This window comes from Cuculus canorus, chromosome 2, assembly GCF_017976375.1.
Source record: "Cuculus canorus isolate bCucCan1 chromosome 2, bCucCan1.pri, whole genome shotgun sequence".
Classification (NCBI taxonomy): domain Eukaryota; kingdom Metazoa; phylum Chordata; class Aves; order Cuculiformes; family Cuculidae; genus Cuculus; species Cuculus canorus.
The window spans coordinates 68,572,242-68,593,950 of NC_071402.1; the positions used below are offsets into that span (position 1 = coordinate 68,572,242).

The following is a 21,709-nucleotide window of genomic DNA, read 5'->3' on the forward strand; positions in this document are numbered from 1 at the left end:
CAAACTAACACCCTCCAAACACACCTATTCTCCCTGTCTGAAGATGTGACCACAAGCAGCATCACTGTATGCTCCCTACCTCTGCCTCACCTACCAAGAGTGCTGGAAGCGCCTATAAATACTATGGGGAGACACACTTGTGGTGCGGAACCCACATATGCTGTCCTGTTCTTGTCGCCAGGTACCAGACAGTTCTGCAGGGCTGCAAAGGTGCTTCCAGGCTTTTGTAGCAGATCGGAATAACATGGTGACATGATTTGCCTTGGAAACAAATGAATACAGAAAGCTTCAGCTGTATAAGTAGGAACCAAATAGTTTCTTTTAATCCTGTGAACCTGCTACCCATACATATCCATCTCCCAATGCACATTTTTCTTTGCTATTTATGCACTATAACACAAACTCCCTGAACAAACTATTAATCTTAAATGATACCAAGTAAAACAAATAAATAATGAAATACTTAAACAAATAATGCCTGCAATATTCTACCCTTGGGTCCTCACAGTATACCCAGCCCACCCTGCAGTTAACAGCAATGTCAAGTGCATTCAAGAGACCTGCCGTGAGGACAGAGAAGGCAAACCAGGAATAACAATCCTGAACTCCTCTGCTCCCTGCACAGTATGGCAAGATGAACTTCATGTCTAATAGTCCAAGATGGACATTAGGAAGGAACTAGTAATTTACCAAGGAAATGGTAATCTAAGCCTCGTCTCTGCAGATTCAGTGGCAATGAGGTATAAGACAAGGTTCCAGCTTTGGGGCTACAAAGATGCCTTAAAAGTGCTTAATTTTACTTTTTGTTTTCCTAAATCCTGTTATTTTCTAATCCCATTTCAAATTCTGCATTGAGACCCCTTTCCTTGTGTTTCCCTTGGGACAGAAAGACTGCATTTCAATTTTTCATGACTAACACTGCTCTCCTAAGATCTCAGTGACTGCTAACTTCAAAAGGGAAATGCTGAGTTCAGTGGACGACTTAGTAGCATTCATTTTGGCATTACTCCTAAAGCATTTTATGTATTCAAAACTTTTTTTTAAAATAACCAGTGTAACCTAGCAGTCAGGACCCTCCATCACAGGAGGAAGCAGGTACATTTTAAAGACAGCTTGACTTATTGAACTCTCACCTGAATTATGACAAAGCATCATACAGAACCATGAATCAAAATATGTTTTACAATATTATGGTAACATTTTTTTTTTCCCCAACTGAAGATAATGAAACAAATTAATCTCTGGCATAGACTTGTATGGAAGAAAATAAGAAATGTGGCCACTGATGCCCAGGGTTAATCTGGAAGGGAAGAGTAAGAAACCACCAATGGGGATACAATCAACACAAAGCCTTTACAAAGAGTTTACATTTGGATGAATGGAAGAATTTGATAATGAAAATGCAAACTGCTTTCTTACAAATTTTGAAATCCTTGCATTCACTCAGGCAAGAACAATACGAGATACCAGTAGTGTAAGCTACTTCACACAGATAACCAATTCTGGAAGGAAGCAAAAGGTGCTAAATGATACTCCAGGGAGGAGAAATAGCAAGAGAGAAAGAGTTAGACACACAAGATAAATTTAGCAGAAAAAAGACTATGGACTTGGAAAATGCACATTACAAGAAAATTACAGAAAGTTAAAATAAAGATTTTTTTTTTTTATTATAAAAGTTACTGCAGATGTCATTAAATAGAACTCCACGATATTTAATTTTAATTTGATTTATAAATGTAATTAATTGCTGGATGTGAAACTGGAAACCTCTTGAATAGAAGGTAGATAACTCAGACACAGTCCAGAGGTTTGATGTGCTTGGGGGGGTGTGGGTAGAGAACAAAAACAACGGCTGTAATGATTTAGAGGTCTTCTAAACACAAAAAATGAAGTTAGTTTTGTAAGACTTTTGGTATGTCCAGCAGCTGGTCTTATACGCAGTTGATTTCTATTTAAACCTGTCATTTTGTTTCTCTTTTGAAAACAGAAATAACAAATATGCATAAAAATTTACTAAAACCCAAATACACATCAAGTAAAGATGTAGGATTTTTTAATATTTTTTTTTTGAAGTCCATAAGCATAGGCTCATGTACTTTGGAGGAAATATTTTGCATTTGCCCAATTTATTTGCCCTTGTTTACAGAGCCAAAGAGGGTATAAATCCACAAACATTTGAAATGTGCTGACATAGAAAACAAGGTCACATTTACTAACAAAAAATAAAGCCGCTATTGCCTAAGGTTGGAATATAAGCAGCATTGACAAAAACTGTAGTTGTCTAGAAGCATTGAGTGCGATGCTATCTGAAAATAAGGTCAATATTTGATTGGAGATTGAAGATTATTTTGCAAGGTTGATCTGTTTGCAGGAGAAGCAAATGTCAGTTTTCAATGTATGTGTATCTCCTATAAACCCAAGGAGGTGATAATTCCAGAGTACAAAGCCATGACGTGACCACAAATAGAATACTGCATGCAGCTCTTATCTCAATGGATTGCAAAGAGAGATATAACATAACTAGACATATACAAAAAAGGCTAACTTAAATGATATAGGAATTGCAGGATAAGATACTCAATGCGAAGACAGACTAAGGAAGCTGAAGTTATATAATCCAGAAAAGAGGATTGAACAGAATATGAACATAGTCTATAAATATCTTACAGGTAACAATATAGATGAAAGAAGAGAATTATTTAAAGTCCTGGTAGAGGATAAGATAAGAAGCAATTTCCTTCAGCTAAAGCAGTAAAAACTGAACAGAAGAATGTAGGCCAAACATTTACAAAACCTGACACCCAATAGAAGTGTGCATGAGACTGCATTTTAATCAAAGTAGATGTGGCAGTTCCAACTAAAACAGATGACTCCTGTGCCTAGCAGAACACAACCCAATCCTATGGTCACCTGCCAACAGACCAGATAGGGTTTTGCTTTGCTGTCTGGGCACCCAATAGCACAGCTGTATTCAAAGAATTATTAAAGCTGCGCATGGCTTTAAAGTTAGAAGATAGGCTGTCCAAGAGAAGTATTTCTATTTTCCCTTGCAAATTATAGGAGATAGACTGTTAATAGTAATCATGGAGAGAAAAAAAAAATGCATTAGCATGGAAAATAACCCATCATAACAGTTAAATATGCACATATCTCGGGCACTTACTGTATGTCTCAGACAGCAAGAGAAGACTTCTCTCCATTAATCCAACTTGCAAATTTTCAGATAATGTCAACACAAGCAATAACTGCTCATAGCAAATAAACTGGAATGAGTAAGTAGAGATTTACCTCAAAGAGACTGAAAAAAAAGTCAAGTCTGAGTTTGCAAATGCATTCAACAGAATAGCTGGAGTCTACAAACGAAGACAAGAAGCTGTCTGTGAGATTGATACGAGATCCAGAAGGATGATGCTGTACCCCTCATACTGCCGTAGGGCAGTGTGAACTGAGCTAGCTTGACGGTAATTATTTCCTTGGGCACTGCGCAGGCAGCATAGCTATAAACCACGCAGATGTAAGCACAATCTGCAAGACCACTTTTGGATGCCAACAAAAGCTTAAGCTCTTCCCCGTTTTTGTGCTGCTGCGGTTACATCACTGTCACTAAACAAGTAGCCAACTTAATGACAGTTTTAAAAGATCTGCAGGACTGTGGTGATGCACTAGTCTGCACTGCAGGCAGCCAAATACTGATGTACTCAAGTGGTTAATGTCAGCCTAGCAAGGCTTTCCAATAGTCAGAGGAAAAAGGCTGGCTTCCAAGATGGACAATTCAGAGCTGCTTTGCTTGTAGATGCTTCCCTCTGCATCAACTACAGACCAAGCCAAGGGTCAGGGGAGGTCTTGTTAAGCAGCTTTGGGGAACACCACTCTCCCCTCCCCATGCATCAGACATATCATACTCATAACCAGCTATAACTTTGCCCACTAAATTCTTGACACAGCAGCATTTTACCTTGAATCAGACACCTGTACTACTGTTAAGGGTGTTTCTGATAATCCAACTGATTTACAATGGCTTTAGGAAGAAGCAAGCAAGAAATTTCTATATTTTGTAGCATCGCAGCACACATTTTGAGAGGATTTTGTTATTGTCATGAGAGTTTACATGGGCAGTGGAACAAGAATGCACCCCTTTGCCCTATTAACATGGCCATTTCAGACACTTCATCTGCAATGGAAATGTCACAGGCTCGATAAAGGTCATCTACTGTGGTCCATTTGTTGACAAAACTTTTGTAAAGTGGTGTTTCCCTACAAACACAGCCAAGATGCACAATTGTAATCAGCTCAGAAGAGAAAAATAAAGCAGTAGTTAAAAGCGTAACTAGAGTTACAGATTGCCCCCTGCTGCAACAGAGTGGTGGTGGTGGGTTTTTTCGGTTTTATATCATGTGTTTGTGTCTACAGTACTATTACAGTACATTAGATAATGCACCGGTGTTTACTTGGGAGGACTGGTCAACAACCAACCAAAGCCTACTTGTTCCATCCTATTAAGAAACCCTCACTAATGCTGACATGTACAACTTCACATAGAGGTTTCATGCACACGAGGCGCCATCCCAGAGTGAATGTTCACATGCCACCACAGCCCTTTCTTGAGCATTTACTCCCATTTCATCTGGCATCAGGAGTACTGGGGTTAAGAAAGTTCTGAATGGGGAAACAATGGCTGCTTAGAATATGATCTTTTAGATAATTCATTGCCAAATGTTCAGAGTGGTTGAAATGAAAATGCACTAGGCTTAGAAATTTCATAATCCTACTGAAGTGATTGTGAACACAATACAAAAGGTGTTAGTTCATATATTAACCAATAGACCTCTCCCATGTCATTAGAAATAACATCTCTTCTTAGAGATGTGTAAAAAAATTCACATACCAAGGTAAGCATTTTCTGCAGGTGCAATGCCCCAAACATACTGCAAAGACTTTCATTCTTCCTTTCTAATCTCACCAACTCACCACTCCCACTCTCCTTTTCCACTGGTCCAATATCTTAGACAATGTGTCTTTGCAAACCCATTTCTTTCTTCTTTTATCCCAACAGACAGTGCCATTCAGCCTTAAAACTCAGAGGACCTTCTGAAGAGGGAGGGTAAGTCAGGAGAAACACATGGAGGAAGATGACAGAGCCTGTGAAAACACAGCTTCCGTGGATCTTATTCAGATACAAGCTGGAGTAGCATCACACGTCATTTCCAATGACATGACATCTTGCAGCCCAAGTCAACAGAAGAGGCTGGTAACATATTTGGGTTCATCACAAAGATGAATATTCCTGGGACGTAGGAGCACAGAGGCTCGCAGAAGCCCTCAGGGATTAAAGAGAAACAGGTTCTCATCCTACTGCCCCAACAGAATAATCAAGAAAAAATTCTGTGAGGGACTTGGTGTACATCTGTTCCTCCTCAAGGCCTTCCTGAGCTACCTCCAGTTCAACCTTTTATCACATTTGGTCTTCTGCAGGCATGTTAAAATTCAGGACAGTCTTCACAGTCTGTCCCAAAAAGAAATCAGCCAGCAGGTGAGTGGAACAACTTCAGTTTGCAAAAACTAACCAGATAAACGGTATTAAAATATGGCTACAGCTACAAGTCTAAGATCATGATTGGCTAAGAATGCAGACGAATGACACTTCAGATTGAAAAAAAAAAAAAAAAAAAGAGAAACAGAAAACAACGTTTAGGGCTCAGAATCCCCTCTAATACCATTTTTGTCATTAAGCCTCTCTATGTATATCACAATGTACATATAAGCACATAAATTAGGTGCTCAGTGCTTGCACAAACTACAGACTGACTAAATATTAATTGAGCAACATTATTGTTAACATTAGGTTAAAATTAATATTGATTAACTCCATACTTTCTTGACTACATATAAATTAAAGAGATTTATCTGAACAAATGCAATTTAATAAGTCTTTTTTTGTGAATGAGAAGTGTAAAGGCAAGACAGACTGTTATGCACAGCAGTTATTCAAAGCTGCAGAAATGAAAGCTAGTCTCACAACATGAGCTATAAACACATTTTTGTTTATTACTACAGCCTCCTCGTTTGACATCTACCTTATAAATAGTTCTCTTTGGAAAGCATGCAAGTACACACCATTTTTTTGGCCTTCCCCAGAGTACTGAGGATCATTAGACAGAGTATCGGCTTTCTGGAAGAGATGTGTGCATAGTTTTAAAGTTTTGACTAATAATCTGTTGAAATGAGGCTTGCAGCAGAAGACACTTTGAGCTAAAGTCATCACTAGTCTGAACCTGTGAGGATGTTGATTTTTGAATATGACTTTGCCTTCAGCTTTACATGTACTGTGACTATTCCTAGCAACAGGCTTGTTTCTCAGAAAGCAGAGATAACAATCCATGTAAGTTTCCTTTTAAACTTGGGCAAATATGTGCACAAATTTTATTTTATTTGCCTAGATTCTATAAACAAGAGCACACAAGAAATTAAATGGGGTACAAACATGATAATTTTCTTTAGAAAGTTGCCAGACATGGTTTAAAGCTGTAGTTAAGCTCCCAAGTTCCAGATTCAAAACCTGAATTTCATTATCAGTGTAGGAACTAGGAATGAAATACATTTCAGGTGCATTTGCAATCTTTCACACTTGCCCAGTATGTTTTAAGGATATTATTTAGAAATACATTTCTTTATCTGTCAATTCAGCCCTGTTCTCATTGACAGCATCAGATTTTGATTTATTTTTAAGTATGATCTCAGAGGCATATAGAGCTAAAATGAAGGTGACATTTTATTAGTAGCCGTAGGCTACCCTAGTTCTGACTACTTTCATTATTATTTATCTCACTATATATATGATCCGCTGCTTTTAACTTTATTGACTAATAATATTCAGTGGAGACTTGGTCTTTCCTGTCTAGTGATGGAAAAGCAGAAATGTCACAAGGTAAAAGAAAACTCCATATTCATAGCCACTTTAGTGCATTGCTCCTAAGGGAATTCAAGTTGCTTTAGAAAAGTTTAGATATATATTGGTGGCCCCATTATTCCTGAGCCAACTAAAAGCCTGTCCATCTGTTCACAGTGCAATGTAATAAAAGCACAGTAAAAAGGACAGTTTCTGTACACTTTTTTTCCGTAAAGCCTCACTCGCATTTTATTGCAAACTCCACGGTAACTTCACACTCCCACTCAAAGCATGATTGGAGTTGTTTCTTAACAGGAGGTACAACAGGCAAGAATAGGTCACAGTGCTGTGAGAGTTCCTTTTAGACAATGAACAAGATTAGAAGTGAATAGGTCCCAGTGAGCAGATTTACTCTAAAATGCAACCCAAGGATGACAGGGCAAAGCCCAGGGTCCAAACCATGTGTCAGCAATCTCCTCAAGACGTAGCTACCAACAATACTGGTCTACATATACGAATGTAATCCACTAGTAGTGTGGATATATTTGCCCAGTCAAAAAACCAAGTAAACAAACAGAACCATCTAAAATTTATCAAATCTGAAAGTTAAGGCTAGCTTTGTCAGAAGAAAAATAGTATTAGAAAATTTGGGAATATCAAGATAGGTTGCCTAAATGGTTCTAACTCTGCCTTTTATCATCTTTTCATTGAAACTGAAAACCAAGAGAGCAGAAGAGTCACCTTCCCTGGAGGTGTTTAAGGGACAGGTGGACGAGGTGCTGAGGGGTATGGTTTAGGGAGTGTTAGGAATGGTTGGACTCGATGACCCAGTGGGTCCCTTCCAACCTAGTCATTCTATGATTCTATGACATTAATTTGCTACCAATAAGAGGCTGAATACTATAATGCCACATATTAAATTATTACAGGACATGCAGATAGATTAATTGCACTCAAGCTCCCAGACTTATCTAGGTAAGTATGGTTCCTGTAAGCAATACGGAGGCCAATAGCAACACTGGTCAGAAATGTGGGAAAGAGTTACATCCAGCATGCAACAGCCACAGTAGGGGCTCACAGTAGGCAGATGCAATTCTGTCAGTATTAGGAGCTATTTGGGGAGCTGCTCTAGGTAGTCATAGGCAACTACAGCTTCAGGAGGCTCCACAACCACAGCTCACACTGGAGGCTTGTCAGAGATTTATCATTCCTGCACAAACAACAGAAGCCTTCAAAGTTTCAGCAGTATTTTAAAACACAGGGTCAGATTCAGAGTTTATTATCTGACACCACAAATACTGAAGGGACACTAGACTTTGTCACAAGCAAAGCTTAAGAACCCTTATGATTTTTACTCTGCTCCCCCCACCCCACTCTAGTCCACAATAAGCACCATGGAATGCTCACAGTACTTAACGGTCTTTCCATTACCTGCTGGCCATCTGTATTTGCCCAGCGTGAATGCTGATGGTGGAAGGAGGGAGAGGGAAATGAAGCGTATCTCTCGCTGTCTCTCCAGAGCCCTTGCTTTTTGCTGAGAAATCTAATGGTGTAACTTACGATCTTCCCTACTACACAGTCAAAACCCAGCAATTTAAACATTTCTGAACCAAAAGGAGTTTAAGACTCCAAACCTGACTCGCATCACTGTGAATAAAAACTCTGAACTTGCAAATCAGAACAACAGTAGATCAGAGTATCTCTTATACTTTACTATTTGCAGGAGCAAAACATTTGGGTTTTTTTAAATTTACTCTTATAGGTAAAACAAACATTAATAAAAAAACCCAAATAGTCTTTTTAACCACTTTGGTCATATGTAAGCAAATCTCCACCAGATCCAGGCAGCTCAGGGACTTTCAGTAGTTAATCCAGTACTATACAGTAATTATCAAGTGGATTTACAGCGTTTACAAAGGTTGCATATGTCCCCAATGTTTTTACAGCCTTTTCACTTAAAATCTCTGTTCCTGTTGTATAGAATGTTTAATGTTACCAAACAGACAGGAAAATTTCCATTTGCTCTTCTGGCTAGATGCTGGCACACAGCCACAACTATGCTAATGAGATCCTCAAGGTATGCACAGTTTAGTTATTTGAATGAAATCATAGAAAAGCCATTTTACAGTCTTCATAGCTCAGATTCTATCTTTCTATTAGTTTAAGCGAGGCTTAAATGCTGAATAGATGCTTTACTGCCCATTTATGAGAAAAACATAAGCCAACAGAGGTAAAGGTAATAGACCATCACAAATACAGGGCTAGATGGTGTGGACATTGCACCAAGCATTTCATTGCCATGTAGCTACATTCAAAAGTACTCTGTTTTGGGGGAGATGCACTCCTTTTTGCTTTTCTGTAGAGTGTTCTACATCTAGGATAGTATTCAGATTCCGTCATTGCTCCCAGAGTGTTCAGATTTCATTTCTTTAAATCCTCAGATTAGCACTAATATCTTAGCCGTATTTGCTTACCATCAAATGCATACCTATTTGTATTTAAGAGATAACAGTAGTCTTTTTGTAGAGCTCCACTTGCTTTCCACGCAGCTGCCCAGACTCTTGCTGAGTGCCTGGCACTGCGGTTCTGACGCAGCCACCCCCATTTTTTAAAACTTGGCTGAACATTCATAAATCCCTGCTTAATACCACTTGACTGTAATGCTTAATTTGGATGTTTTTCTGTTGATTTGTTTTTGGGTTGGGGTTTTTTTTTCACTTTAGTGAAATTATTCTTTGTTTCTTATTGCAGACTTGTCCCTAAACTATTCTGTAACTATAGCCAAAAGTTCTTCAGCTAACGTACTGCATACTGAAATAAAGCAGTACAGAACACAGAGAAGTGCAAACAATATTTTTCTAAACATATTAATTGTTTTAAAAAATTATTTAATAATGTTTGTCTTAAACTGTTTATGTAGTCAAAAAACCCCCAAACATTACACATTCAAGTATTTCACAACCATTCCACAGAAGTTTTCAGGTGTCACTGTAATAAAACCTACTAAGAAGTGCTGCAGGGTCCTTCTTGCACTTTTATCAAGCCATACGCTGTCTGAGCAACTAGATTATGCTGAGAACAACCGGAAAACAACAGGTATGTGGACCTTTTGTTCATTTTATGTCTCCTGCTTATTTATTCCATTGTATGAAACCGCCCACCAATGCCCATGCCCTTCTTGGGAGGAAAGTCTGTTGAAGTCACTGGGCTCAGTCTTGTCATTCTGAATTATTGTTCGATGACTCCCAGCAGCATCTTGCTATGACGTCAAGTATGGACCTCTGAGGGGGTGGGTGGAATAAGAAAGTTCAGACTGTAAATGACCATCACAGCTTTGGGAAACAAAATGTCTGATCCAAGCAGGAGTCTGGTCTGTAGAGGAATAGAAATCAAAGCGGGGGGAGGGGAACCCTCTTGCAAAAAAATCCACTCCTGTTAGTCTGCATTTTTTCTGACGTATAGATAATAACCTTTTATTTTTTAAATAACAATGACTTTCTATACTAATTGTTTTCTGTGTGTCTGAGCTAAAGGCTTTCAGGGCTTGGAAAGACTCAAGATGCTGAACGGCATGCGTGTACACAAGATGACAGCCTTTGGCAGGGGACACAAAAGCTGTGGAATACGGATGAGCACAGCGAAGGGCCACCCGTGTGCGTCAGGGATGGTGGGGCTTTCTGCTAGAAATCTTGGCATACTGCTCAAGTGGGAGCTTGTTGACCTGAACCTGATTTTTGTGCCTGATTGATAAATATTAACGTATGATTGCACTTGCTGAATATTTTCATGGCTTTATAGATGCTTGGACGTATTATCATCTCCCTTTCTTCCCCCTAACTGATGGGCACTACACTCCACAAAAACACTTATACACCCTTAAGACTAGGTGGATGCCTATTAAAAAGATCTTCTGCTTGATTTTAATCCAAAAGAACTAGCATTGAGCTGGTATTTTTAATTAAAACCTCCTTCGCTCAGCTCTTTTTTGTCTTGCGGAGCATCAATCAATCACTAGTCACCACGGGATGCATCCAGTGACAGGAGGCTATTTCAACCCCTCCCCCAACCCAGACGCTGACTTTTCTCTCTCTCTCCTTCCAACTTCATTAACTAAATGCACTGAATAAACCTTAACATCCCAGCTAAATCCTATTGCCCCTGGATTTGCTGCTTAATGCTAAAACCCAAGCGACCCATTTTTCTCCTGTTGATACTTCTATTGCTGATGACAGCCAGCAGAGAAAAATACCCAACCTTAAAATATTTTAAGGTAGGGAATGGAACCCAGAGAACTTGTGCCTCACTCTTTCTGCTGCTTCTCATAAACTTTATGCAAGCTCTGCTTCATGTGTCAAAGCCTCCCTTGCTGTGTTACCTATGAAGCACAAAAGTCAGTCTACTGCTTAGCAAATGAATGCAAGAAAGCGCATGTGTTATTAAAAGCTCTACAAGGTTTCTTTTAAAGAAAAATGATCTTGCAAAGTCTATGAAAATTAATTTCTGCACATTCTACAATCTCCAGCCTTGACGTTATTATAAACTTCAGAATATCAAGACTCCACTAACTGCAAATTTTTGGGAAAGACTAACAATGACAGTAAACAGTTTCAGTGCTACAGATTCATTTTGAGTTCCTATCCTTGTGTTCTGCTTTTAACTGTAATAGTTCATCTTCCCAATTTCACACACACAACTAAAAATCTAAAGATTATTTACCACCCCCTTGCCCAGTCCTGGCTGCCAGCCCTTCTGTTGCATCCAATCTTACCCTGGCTCAGCTGCCCAACACTTCCTCCACAATAATGAGCAGGAATCCCGATGGTCGTTTCCCAGCCCTTGACTCTTTCTTCCAAAGCACCTAAATTGGGTTACCCATCCAGGTGCAAAGTCTCCCTACAGTAGCACTAAGAGCTTTGGCTCCTGACTGCTCCCGAGGCCACCAGCCTGCCTTTACTCCCTGCTCCATCAGACCTCCGACATCTCTTACCCCTCACAAAACATCACCGTCACAACCACCATGCATTTTGCCACAGCATCTACCACTCGAAAGCCCTCGCTCCTGCAAATATCTCTTTCACTTTTCTGCCACACACAGCCATGGCTGCTGCCACATCCCCTTGTGAGCTCTGCAAGCTTCTTCTAACTTTATGCCGTGGTGATACACCCTTACCCTACTGCAGGATTCCTTTGCCCAGAGTACTCGGTCCCGGCTTCCCAGATCTCCTGAGCAGGAGGGACAGCTCATTCTCTGCTCCCCTGTGTCATGTCCTGTCCTGCTTCCTCCAGCACAGAGCACTGTGAAGGATGTGAACCACTGCATTTCAGGCAGGACAGCCTCTTTTCCTCTGATGGCTCTGTGGCAAACGGCTTCTCATGCAGACAACTGAACACTACCCTCATGGTTTGCTAAGGTCACTTGTCACATTTTCAGTAATCTGTTGGAGAAGGCTATTCCAGTTTATTCTTGAGTATCCAACCAACACAGCAGTCTTTGGATTTGACTTATACTTTTCATAAGAAATTTTGCTTTACATTAATATCAGAACTCAATGCCTTGCGACACTGAGGCAGGTTTCTGAGAAGGGCTGTACCCTGAAACGCTTACTGCACGCACACCCAATCTTTTGCCTGGCAAATTCTTGCGGCATTCAAAGGCTGCAAAGGCTAAAAAGAACTAAAGGAGACTGGTCATCTAGTAGAAATTAAGTTAAAAATCATATTTACAAAGTACCTGAAAGCAAATCTAATCTAACGCTGAATATATGTAGCACAGGTTACGCATTAAGGTTATCGGTACGATGTTTGTTATGAGGAGGCTTTCAAATAAAAATGCTTTCTTATTGACTGTGCACTGGCATTAATGTTTATTACCAATACCACTAATGGGCCATTTATCATGTTTCTAGCTTCTGTGAAGTAACAAGAAAAATATGTTGAGCCATGTAAGAATAAAATTAATATATACATCCATGTCATTATGTATTATCATACCGCACACACTCTACAGATGCATTTAAATGTGGTCCTTGAAGGAAGTAACGGCAACTGACTTCATTATTACAGAAATATATAAACCACCACAAATTGGAGACCAAGAGTGAAAGAATGGAACCAGAAAAACAGTTACAATCTTGAGGACTTATTTTTGCAGGATGGAAACAGATGATATAAAGAAAAGGACAAGGTCTTTGTATGAAACCAGCTATTTCAGATTGCAAGGATAAAAATATTTTTGCTCACCTCTTAATTATAGATTAAGAAGGTACAGAGAAATAACCACATAATCAATTAAGTTTTTCCTTTTCTTGACTACAATGAGAAGAACACAAGATATATGATGTATTTATTAAGAGGTTTAGAGTAGGCAAGCCTCGGCTTTCCAGTTTATTTCATAAACTCTTGCCTGATTTTAAAATAGCCAATTCCTGGATCTACTTTGAACTATCCTCAGTGACAGTTCATGAACTTTATACCAGGAATCTTTGTGGACAAATGGATTATCAGTTGCTCAACTCCATTTTTCACTGTTGTTCTACTTCTGAAACAGTATACAAAGGAAACAAACAAGACGTACAGCCAGAGGAATGGTACGCACATTTCTAATAGCAATTTTTTTTTAATATTTGAAGATAGACATGCACAGCAATTCCCAGCTATGGCTATATTTTTGCTAACTATAATATACACAAGAGCTGTTAAAATATGTGTCTTAACCAAGCGTTTATATTTCCAGTGGTATTAGTAGAGTTATCAGAAACACAAACAGAATTCGTACACTAAACACAAACAGGTCCAGTGTAAGAGGACATTCTAGCAGATTTACCTGAGTGATTAAAACGATTAAAACAGTTTTTGGCGCATAGTAACAAAACTTCTTGCATCTTTAAAATACTACTACTACTACTAAAAATAGGCTTGGACGCTCAGAGTCCTTTCTTATTACTGTTATTATAAAGCTACCATATATTTACCAACTTTTCTTTAAGAAACACTCACTTGAAAGTTCATTTTTCCCCCACTGCGCAAGACACAGAGCAACGACAGAACTGTTTACTTAGGCTGTCTACATTAAGCAACTTAAAACCGAAAAAAAGCCTCCAGAAGCATTACCAGCTAAACAAAAGACAGCAACTTCCAATGCTAACATCCCCAAAACACGGGGCAACATCCCGGATCGATTGCTTTTGGCAGAGATGCCGGTTTAGAGCAAGTCAGAAACTTCTCATCCTCTGCCTCCCCCTCTGCGGTTTTCCTTGGAAGGGCCAGCTCCCGGCAGTTCCACGTTAAACTCGCAGGGAACTGTGAGCCAGGAAAGCGAGACACACACAGAGAGAAGATTTTATCGGATTTAATGCTTGGAGCTGCCGGTCTCGGGCGGGTTTAGCCACCCAAGGGAAGACCACGCTTTTCCCCATCCCGCAGCCCTTAGCAGGTATTTCAGCTCCGCTCCGGCGGATAACCCAGTCCTACAAACCACTTCCACGACAACTTGTTGGTTTCGATCTCTTTTAAAGCCACTTCGCCCATCCCGTCCCGGGCTGGCAGAGCCAGGGGGGGCTGGGGGGTGAAACCCAGCCCCCAAATCACCCTCAAAAGCAACACGCTCGGCTCCTGCAAAGCCAGACCCGACCGCACCCCGCCCGCAGCATCCCCTCCTCGCCCGCATCCTCCCCCCGTGGTACCCACCTGCGGGAACACGAGAGCCGCCGAACCCCCGGCACGCCCCCTCCTGCGGGGATGTGCGGGGACAGCCCTCGCACACACAGCTCCTTTTTTCCCTCTCCCTCTTTCCCTCCTTTTTTTTTTTTTTTTTTTTTTTTTTTTTTTTTTTAATGCCTTTTACTCTCCTCTCTCCGTTTTTTTTGCTCTCTTCCTCCCCCGGCAGATCAACCCGGAGCGCGCTCACATCACCCCCTCCACCAATCATCTCAATTAGTGCCACATGAGAGGAGCTTCTGCCCAAAATCTGCTTAGAGAAAGGGCCAGAGGGCAGGGCAATCTCCTTTGCTCAACAATGACCAGAAGCTGCTATAAATATCCAAACAAAAGCACTGTCAAGGCCAGGAATGTCACATCCTAAAGTGATAAAAATTGTAAATATCCAAAGTACAAAGGAGGAAAAATAATTCACTTTAAAGAATGAGACAAAGATTAAAAGCAGTTGCTGCCTTCCTACCCTCTTCCCCCGATACGTAACCTTGTGATATGTTATCAAAGTTGCATATTTCTGGGTGCCAAGCTATTATGTTCTTGAGGTCCCGAGCAGCTCGCTCACAATCCCTCTGTGACAGCTGCACGCTAACATTTATAGGTACCCAAGCCTATGCATCTTATATAACAAAGTACAGTGACCAGGGCTGGTCAGGGGCAGCCTCCAACCTCGCCGATGCATCACACAAATGGTATAAGCCGTGGCTTCTCTAAATTAAAACAGTAACAAGAGGCTCCCAATATGCCGGTAAGTAAATCAATACAGTAATAAAGTACAGACTCGGGTGCGTTTGTATCAAAACTGAGAGACTTAATATCATTTGATTTCGACATGTTCTACACCAGCATATTCCAGTGTGGTGAGTGAGGACTAACTCCAGCCTGAGGTTTCTAACTATACCGCGAGTTAGAGCCGAAAACTCACCCCCCAAAATCCCCGACTATATTTAAACCAAAACAACCCCCCAAAGACTCTTGATCAAGCAGAGTGCCTCCACCAGCAGTGCCCAGACCTAGCACTTATGCGCTACTTTGCACACTTCCAGTTTGTGCTGTGCAAGTAGCTGGACATCGCTTGCTCCAGCATGGGGAGGGCAGGGCAGGGCGGGAGTAAGGAGTGGTTTTGATTCCATTTGACTGCTTGTAAACTCTGCAATGCCTTTGAGATAGTAATTTCCAGCCTGCTGATGGCAGGATGACAACAGCTAGGTTCATCTGAGGGGAAGCCGATAGTCACTGTCACCTAATTCCCTCCCCAGACGTTCCCGAAAGTAATCATCACAAAGGGAGGGCACTCAGCTGATGTCCCTCCAACTCTTGTGTCTCAATGTTTATGTACAAATCTGTGTAAAAGTAGTTAATCCTATTGACTAACCTCATGTTCTTTTAGAACTGAGATAAAAGCCATCTGAAATTATCCCTGTGTTTCCTCTGTTTAGGTTCCACCAGCTCAACAATAATCTTCTCTTCCACTACAAATAAATGCTATTTTTTCCATCTCGTTCCCATGCCCTCCTCTGATCATACTTGTTTGTCCTGCTGCAGTGAACACTGCTTTCTCATACCAGACCCATTCACATACAAGCTTAACCTCAAAGGATGTCCAGATATGTTTTTTGCTGGTTTATTAATTCCCTGAACTTAAGCATTTGCCCTCCATAACATAAAGTGTACATTTAGAAGATCATTTGAAGAAATGCACTTAAAAGAGAGACTATTTAAGTGGAGCTCATGCAAAACACTAGCCCAAAAATCATGTGCACAGGCTTGCAAGAACAAAACTGCTTGCAAAATTTCCTGACTTCCTAGTTCTAGCAGGGAAAGAAATATTCTTTATTTCAACAAAAGGCTTTCAGTAACCCAGAGTGCACAGATGCAAAACAATATCACAAAGAAGACAAAGCATTGTCAGGCCAAAGATGCGGGCTTGTGGGCTGAGAAAGCCCTCCTGAGGATGGGGGAGAGCAAAGCAGAGACCCCCATTCTGGCACAGGCATTGGGGATGTCCATGTAGCCCAGCATAGCAGCTGGAGGTACGGCAGGACATCCAGCTGTGTTTGCAAGGCATTAAAATATAGCTAATAAACCCTGCCAGTTCCACCAGCCGATCTTTATGTAGCATCCTGCTTTTACTTCAAGCAGGACCAAGCTGGGTGTCAGCAGCAGCAGTACAGACATGCTTTGCATTGTAAAGGAGTAGACAGGACCTTTGCTGAAAGAAAATTAAAATAATCCTCAATGACAAAACCCCATCCAGGTAAGCAGTAAAGGATTTTTAGAAAAATGAGCTTACCTGGGAAAAATGTGACCTGTGACTTGAATAGCTGCAGAACTGACCCACTGATGCCAGAAGTGAAAGAAAAATATTATTCTTTCTGAATTCTGGGTGGGTTTTGTATCTTCCACTTCCTGGATTGGCTATCATTACAGAGTTCAAAAAGGAAAACAGTTATAAAAATAAACAATATTTTCTCATTTTGCCAAAAGGCCCTATTTGAGTTGACCCATCTTGACCTGATCCTGATTGTTGTCCTACACCAGCTTTCCCACCTATGTATAGAAACAGTGGAGGAATTTTGCAACCTCCCTTAAGGATGTTGAAAATGTACCATGAGGAAAACTGTGTGTATGGAAACATACCACACAGAGAGGTATTCAGAAGGGTTCTCCTTTGTAAGCTTAGAAGTATTCAAAATGCCATCTGCTTTAAAGATCAAAATGCTGTATTTGATGATAAATCTAAGAGACAGATGACAGAAATCTCCATGAGCAATGCCCCAAAAATAAAATGTATAAAGAAAAGATACTGTTCAGTCTGTAAACAATTTAGTATATATTTGCAATATTAAAATGTTTATAAAATATCCCACCAGTAAACCAGGGTAGAACTTCTTGTTTTATAGAAAATTTTGATTATTATATGGAAGTGCTTTAAGTTAACTCATCGTGGAAATGGAAAACTAGATCAGATACATCGGATCCTCACGCTTGACATAATTTCCCAGAGAAGCAAGCCTGCATATGGAAAGCTGCCCTCAAGCACTGGTTGAAGTTTTCCCTTAAACACTGTTTTGTTTGATAAGTGAAAACTGACCACACCACCAAATCATCTACTATTAATGTTCTTTTCTTTTACATGTCCCTGCTCTTGGAAAAAGAATAATAATGGATTATGCTATTTCTTTGTCTGAATAAAATGTTGCAGTTCCGGAGATAAAGACGTATTCAGCTGAGCAATTAAATAGCTAAATAAATGAATCAGCAGAGCAGAAGTGACAGATTTAATTACTGCTTAGAGCTAGGAAGGGGAACTAATTATGGGGTTCATGAACCACATGCCTTTCTTCTCCTTAAGCATGTGCTTCAATTCTTCTGGATCAAGTTCTGCAAAGTAGGACCATGCACCAGATTTTTTTTAAAAAAGGAGGAAGGGAAAAAAAAAAGAAAAAAACAGCTATGCAAAATTTGGAAATAAAGTCCAATATTTGAACGAAGAAGAGTCAACACTCTATTTTATAAGTCCACATAAAATTGACTAGATTACTATGAGTTAAAGGAACTTTCTTTTAAACAGGCAGGTACTAAAAATGTAGTTCTCAAAAAAAATGAAAGCACAGTGAACTTCACTAGATGTGAATAAACCAAAGATTGGAACAGAAACCTTTGGTAAGTGAGGCATAAAACATACAGCTATATTAAATGATTAGGAGCCCTGTTTATCAGAAAGCATCTGTAGCTGGGAAGCCTGAGAAACCTGGCTCTCATCTGCTTCGGTCTGTCCACCACAGCAAACAATACAGTTTAAAAAGATGCTTTTGTGGGCACCAACTGCAAAGCCAACAGCAGTGGAAAAAAATGTTCCTTAGTTTCTGCCTTCTGTCCCATTTCTCTAGTTTGCATTTACTTTAGAATCCTAATTTTATTGTTGTTTGATAAGATTGTCAATGCCAATGTTTGATTAAAATCACGAGCTTTGCAGTGTAATTCCACAAAGACTCCCTTCTTTAGTGGGAGGGAGAGAGAGAGAAGAAATCCCAAATGTACCTAATTTGAATCACATCATTCAATGAATTGCATAATTTTGGTGAGATTATGGCTAACAAGCAGACTAAAAGAGACAGGTATCATTTTAGAAAATAAATGAAAAGTAAAAAAAAAAGCATCAAGCTGTATTTTTAAAAAATATGAATTAATTGAGGTAAGAGAGGGGAAGTCTTTCATTCATAACTGGTGGTTTTCTGAACTTAAAATCTTGATGTGTTGTGATGTCTATTTTAGTGTAATTTTCAAAATCAACACATTTGCCTCTTCCTAAAAATTCTGTGAAGAAAGATACATCACTCTGCACGGCTGACCTGGTGCATCATTTTGAGAAACAATCAGAACTTCTGCTCCACTGACTGAATTTTTTAAAAAACAGAACATGATGCAAACAATAAAACATCTTATTGATGGGAAATGTCTAAATCCGCCCTAGCTACAGCCATCTTCTCCTTCCACATCACGAGTAATTTTGTCAGAATGAAAATAATTATGTCCATACTCAAGGACGTGGGCTGATCCCTGGGAAGGCTCACTGGACAATCACAAGTCGCGTTCTCATCCAAGATCACAACATCAGCTCTGCTTGACTGAAATTCTGTTCTCTGAAGGCAGCCAAAACTAAGGTCTATTGCATCAATAAAGTCCAAAATGAACCCTATCTTGAAAATCAATGTCTGGGCTTCTGTATCAAGGGAGTCTGTACCTGCAGGGAGCCAGAAGCACTGTACAAGATAAGGTAAAAAACAGATTTTTTTTTTCAATGTAATTATGATGTAGGTGTATAAAAGTGACACCACCTGCTTAGAATTCTAGTGCAGTTGGGTCAGAAGAAAATGCACTTTGTACTTAGAAACACAGCATAAGAGGGAAGACCTGATCTTCAAAAAAGACACTACATCTGAAACATTATGTACACATTGCATTAGCACTCACAACCATATGAATTTTACAGCACCTATTATCTGTGTTAATAAAGAGTAATACCTATCAAAAGTCACTAAGCTACCACTGATCATGGACCTTGAATAACATATGCACAACTGATAACTCATAATGGAGATATTATGATTATATAAATAACCTCAGTAGAGCGTGAGGAGTTGAAAAGGATCGCATAGGCAGCTAGTCAGCTGACTGCTGAAGGACAAATGGAGAATATATTGTTGGTGCACAACACTTCTGATCTCAGGAGGCAAATCCAGCCGTATTTATCTGACAGTCCTTGCCAGGCTGACATGGAAATGACCATATAAGTATCTGAGGCACCCCTTTCAAGACAGGACATGATTGGCATTTGCATTTGTATCCAAAAGCACAGCCCCAAAGGACTACAGAGGGTTTAGAAGCGGAAATCTTGCAGAAGTGAACTCGCCACCTGGGAGGAAGGCTGACTCTAGGAATCCACCATCTTCTGCTTTCACTGCAGGACAATGCGAAAGAAATGCCTTGTGGGATACTTGAAACAGGAGTCATGGTTAAATATAGATCAGAAGCAAATTTGTCATTGTTTTATTTATACCCTTTTGCTCTCAGTCTTGCACTTGGATGTTTGCCATTAAGCCTTGCTTAACATAGTTTTGCAGCATCTCACCACCCAACCAGTCTGATGCAGTGGAAAGACAAGATGAAACACCGTGAAACCAGAAAGTTCCCAGTAGGAAACAAAGAAAGGTGCACGGGGTGTCTTGAGATACAGAACAGTCCTAGAAACCCAGAGCTGGCAAATATTTCTTTCCTTTTTTCAAAGGATCACTGGAGGATGGACAGGAAGGGAGGACTTTACTAGCAGGGAAAGGATTAGTCCTAGAAGACATGAACTAATTCCTCTCCTGCAAGAAGCAGACGGCAAAGCAAACTCCCCAGTTCTGGGTGAGCCCTGCATTTTCAAACAGGCTCTGACTCCATGTTTGGTTGTTACATGGAAAGCAGAAGGTAGTTTTTCATTGCTGCGGGGAGCGTGCCAATTTATCAAAGCTACCCTTGGGGAACTTTGCTTGTGGGGATTTACAAAAGAGGTGACTAAGTATGCCAGTGGGTGTAAGAGGAGTTGCTACTTGACTGGTACAAAGAAGAAATTACTGTGATTTTTATATAAAGTCTAACTAACATTTATACACTAATAATCACAGAGCTAAAAATAATTTAAAATCACCCACCATTTTCTTCTCAAAGAAAGCTCTTTTTCTTATTTTTGAGTGCCCTTTTGCATTTTCCTAATAGTTCATCAAAGACTGAAAGCAAACATCCAATCTTTACTAAGGACTAATATAAAGCCCAATCAAGCTCCTTGACAATAATGACAACTGAAATAACCAGAGCCACTGTCCAAACCAAAAGCTGAAGCAGGCATCCAGCCATGATGCCCAATGGGTTTTGACTGACAAGGGCAAGGATGCCTTCACACAAACATCAGAGCTTGCTTAGTGTTGGAAAAAGTTGTGTCTGAGGAAAAAAAAAAAGCCAGATATAGCAGGAGCAAGGAATCATGTGAACTGGCTAGAGGGCAGCCCTTAAAGACTAAGCCTGGGCAAACTCAGAGAAAGTTCTTTGTTTCTCCTAGTGCAGCAGCATACCAAAGAGGCAGCAGCTATAAGGAGTATGAAATAAGGAATAGGAAATCTGATCCTCCTGAGCCTCACAAATACAACTCTTGACCAAATACAGAGGAAAAGAAGGAGGATTATAATATGTCTCACTGTGACATTTTTTAACAATTAGAATAAAAAGACGTCTTGATTTGTAAAACCAGAGAAGCAGTTACGTTGTAAAATTCTATCACTGTGAAAAACACTGGCTGCAAAATGAGGGACTATCACAAGCACAAGATGGACTGAGAACAATTCACAGATCTATATGAATAGTTAAATTCCATCTCTTAATGTCCAAAGTCTGCCAGCCCAAAGGAACAAAACTCCAGGGCAGATAGTTATGGAACAGACTTGGGAAGTTCCACTTCTAGACTCTGAATTTGGCTACTGAATTTGTAATCTCTGGAAAATTCCATAACTGAAGGTGTAGAAATCACCAAGATAATAATCCTGGAAACAAAGAAAAGTTTGGAAGTTGAAA

The 21,709-nt window shown here is 40.0% G+C and overlaps 1 protein-coding gene across 14 annotated transcripts in view; it reads right to left on the minus strand.

The window, feature by feature from the left end:
• The window catches only part of LOC104061156 (poly(rC)-binding protein 3), a 508,057-nt gene that overhangs the window by 131,672 nt on the left and 354,676 nt on the right, over positions 1–21,709 (minus strand). The window contains exon 1 of one of the 14 annotated variants that reach the window (XM_054057126.1): positions 14,573–14,691. The exons of 11 other annotated variants lie outside the window; for them this stretch is intronic. The gene's annotated coding sequence lies outside the window, so the exon portion shown is untranslated. Of the gene's footprint in view, positions 1–12,056; positions 12,214–13,996; positions 14,251–14,572; positions 14,692–21,709 lie in introns of those variants that run through there. 2 more of the 14 variants (XM_054057127.1, XM_054057125.1) reach the window with 2 other exon arrangements.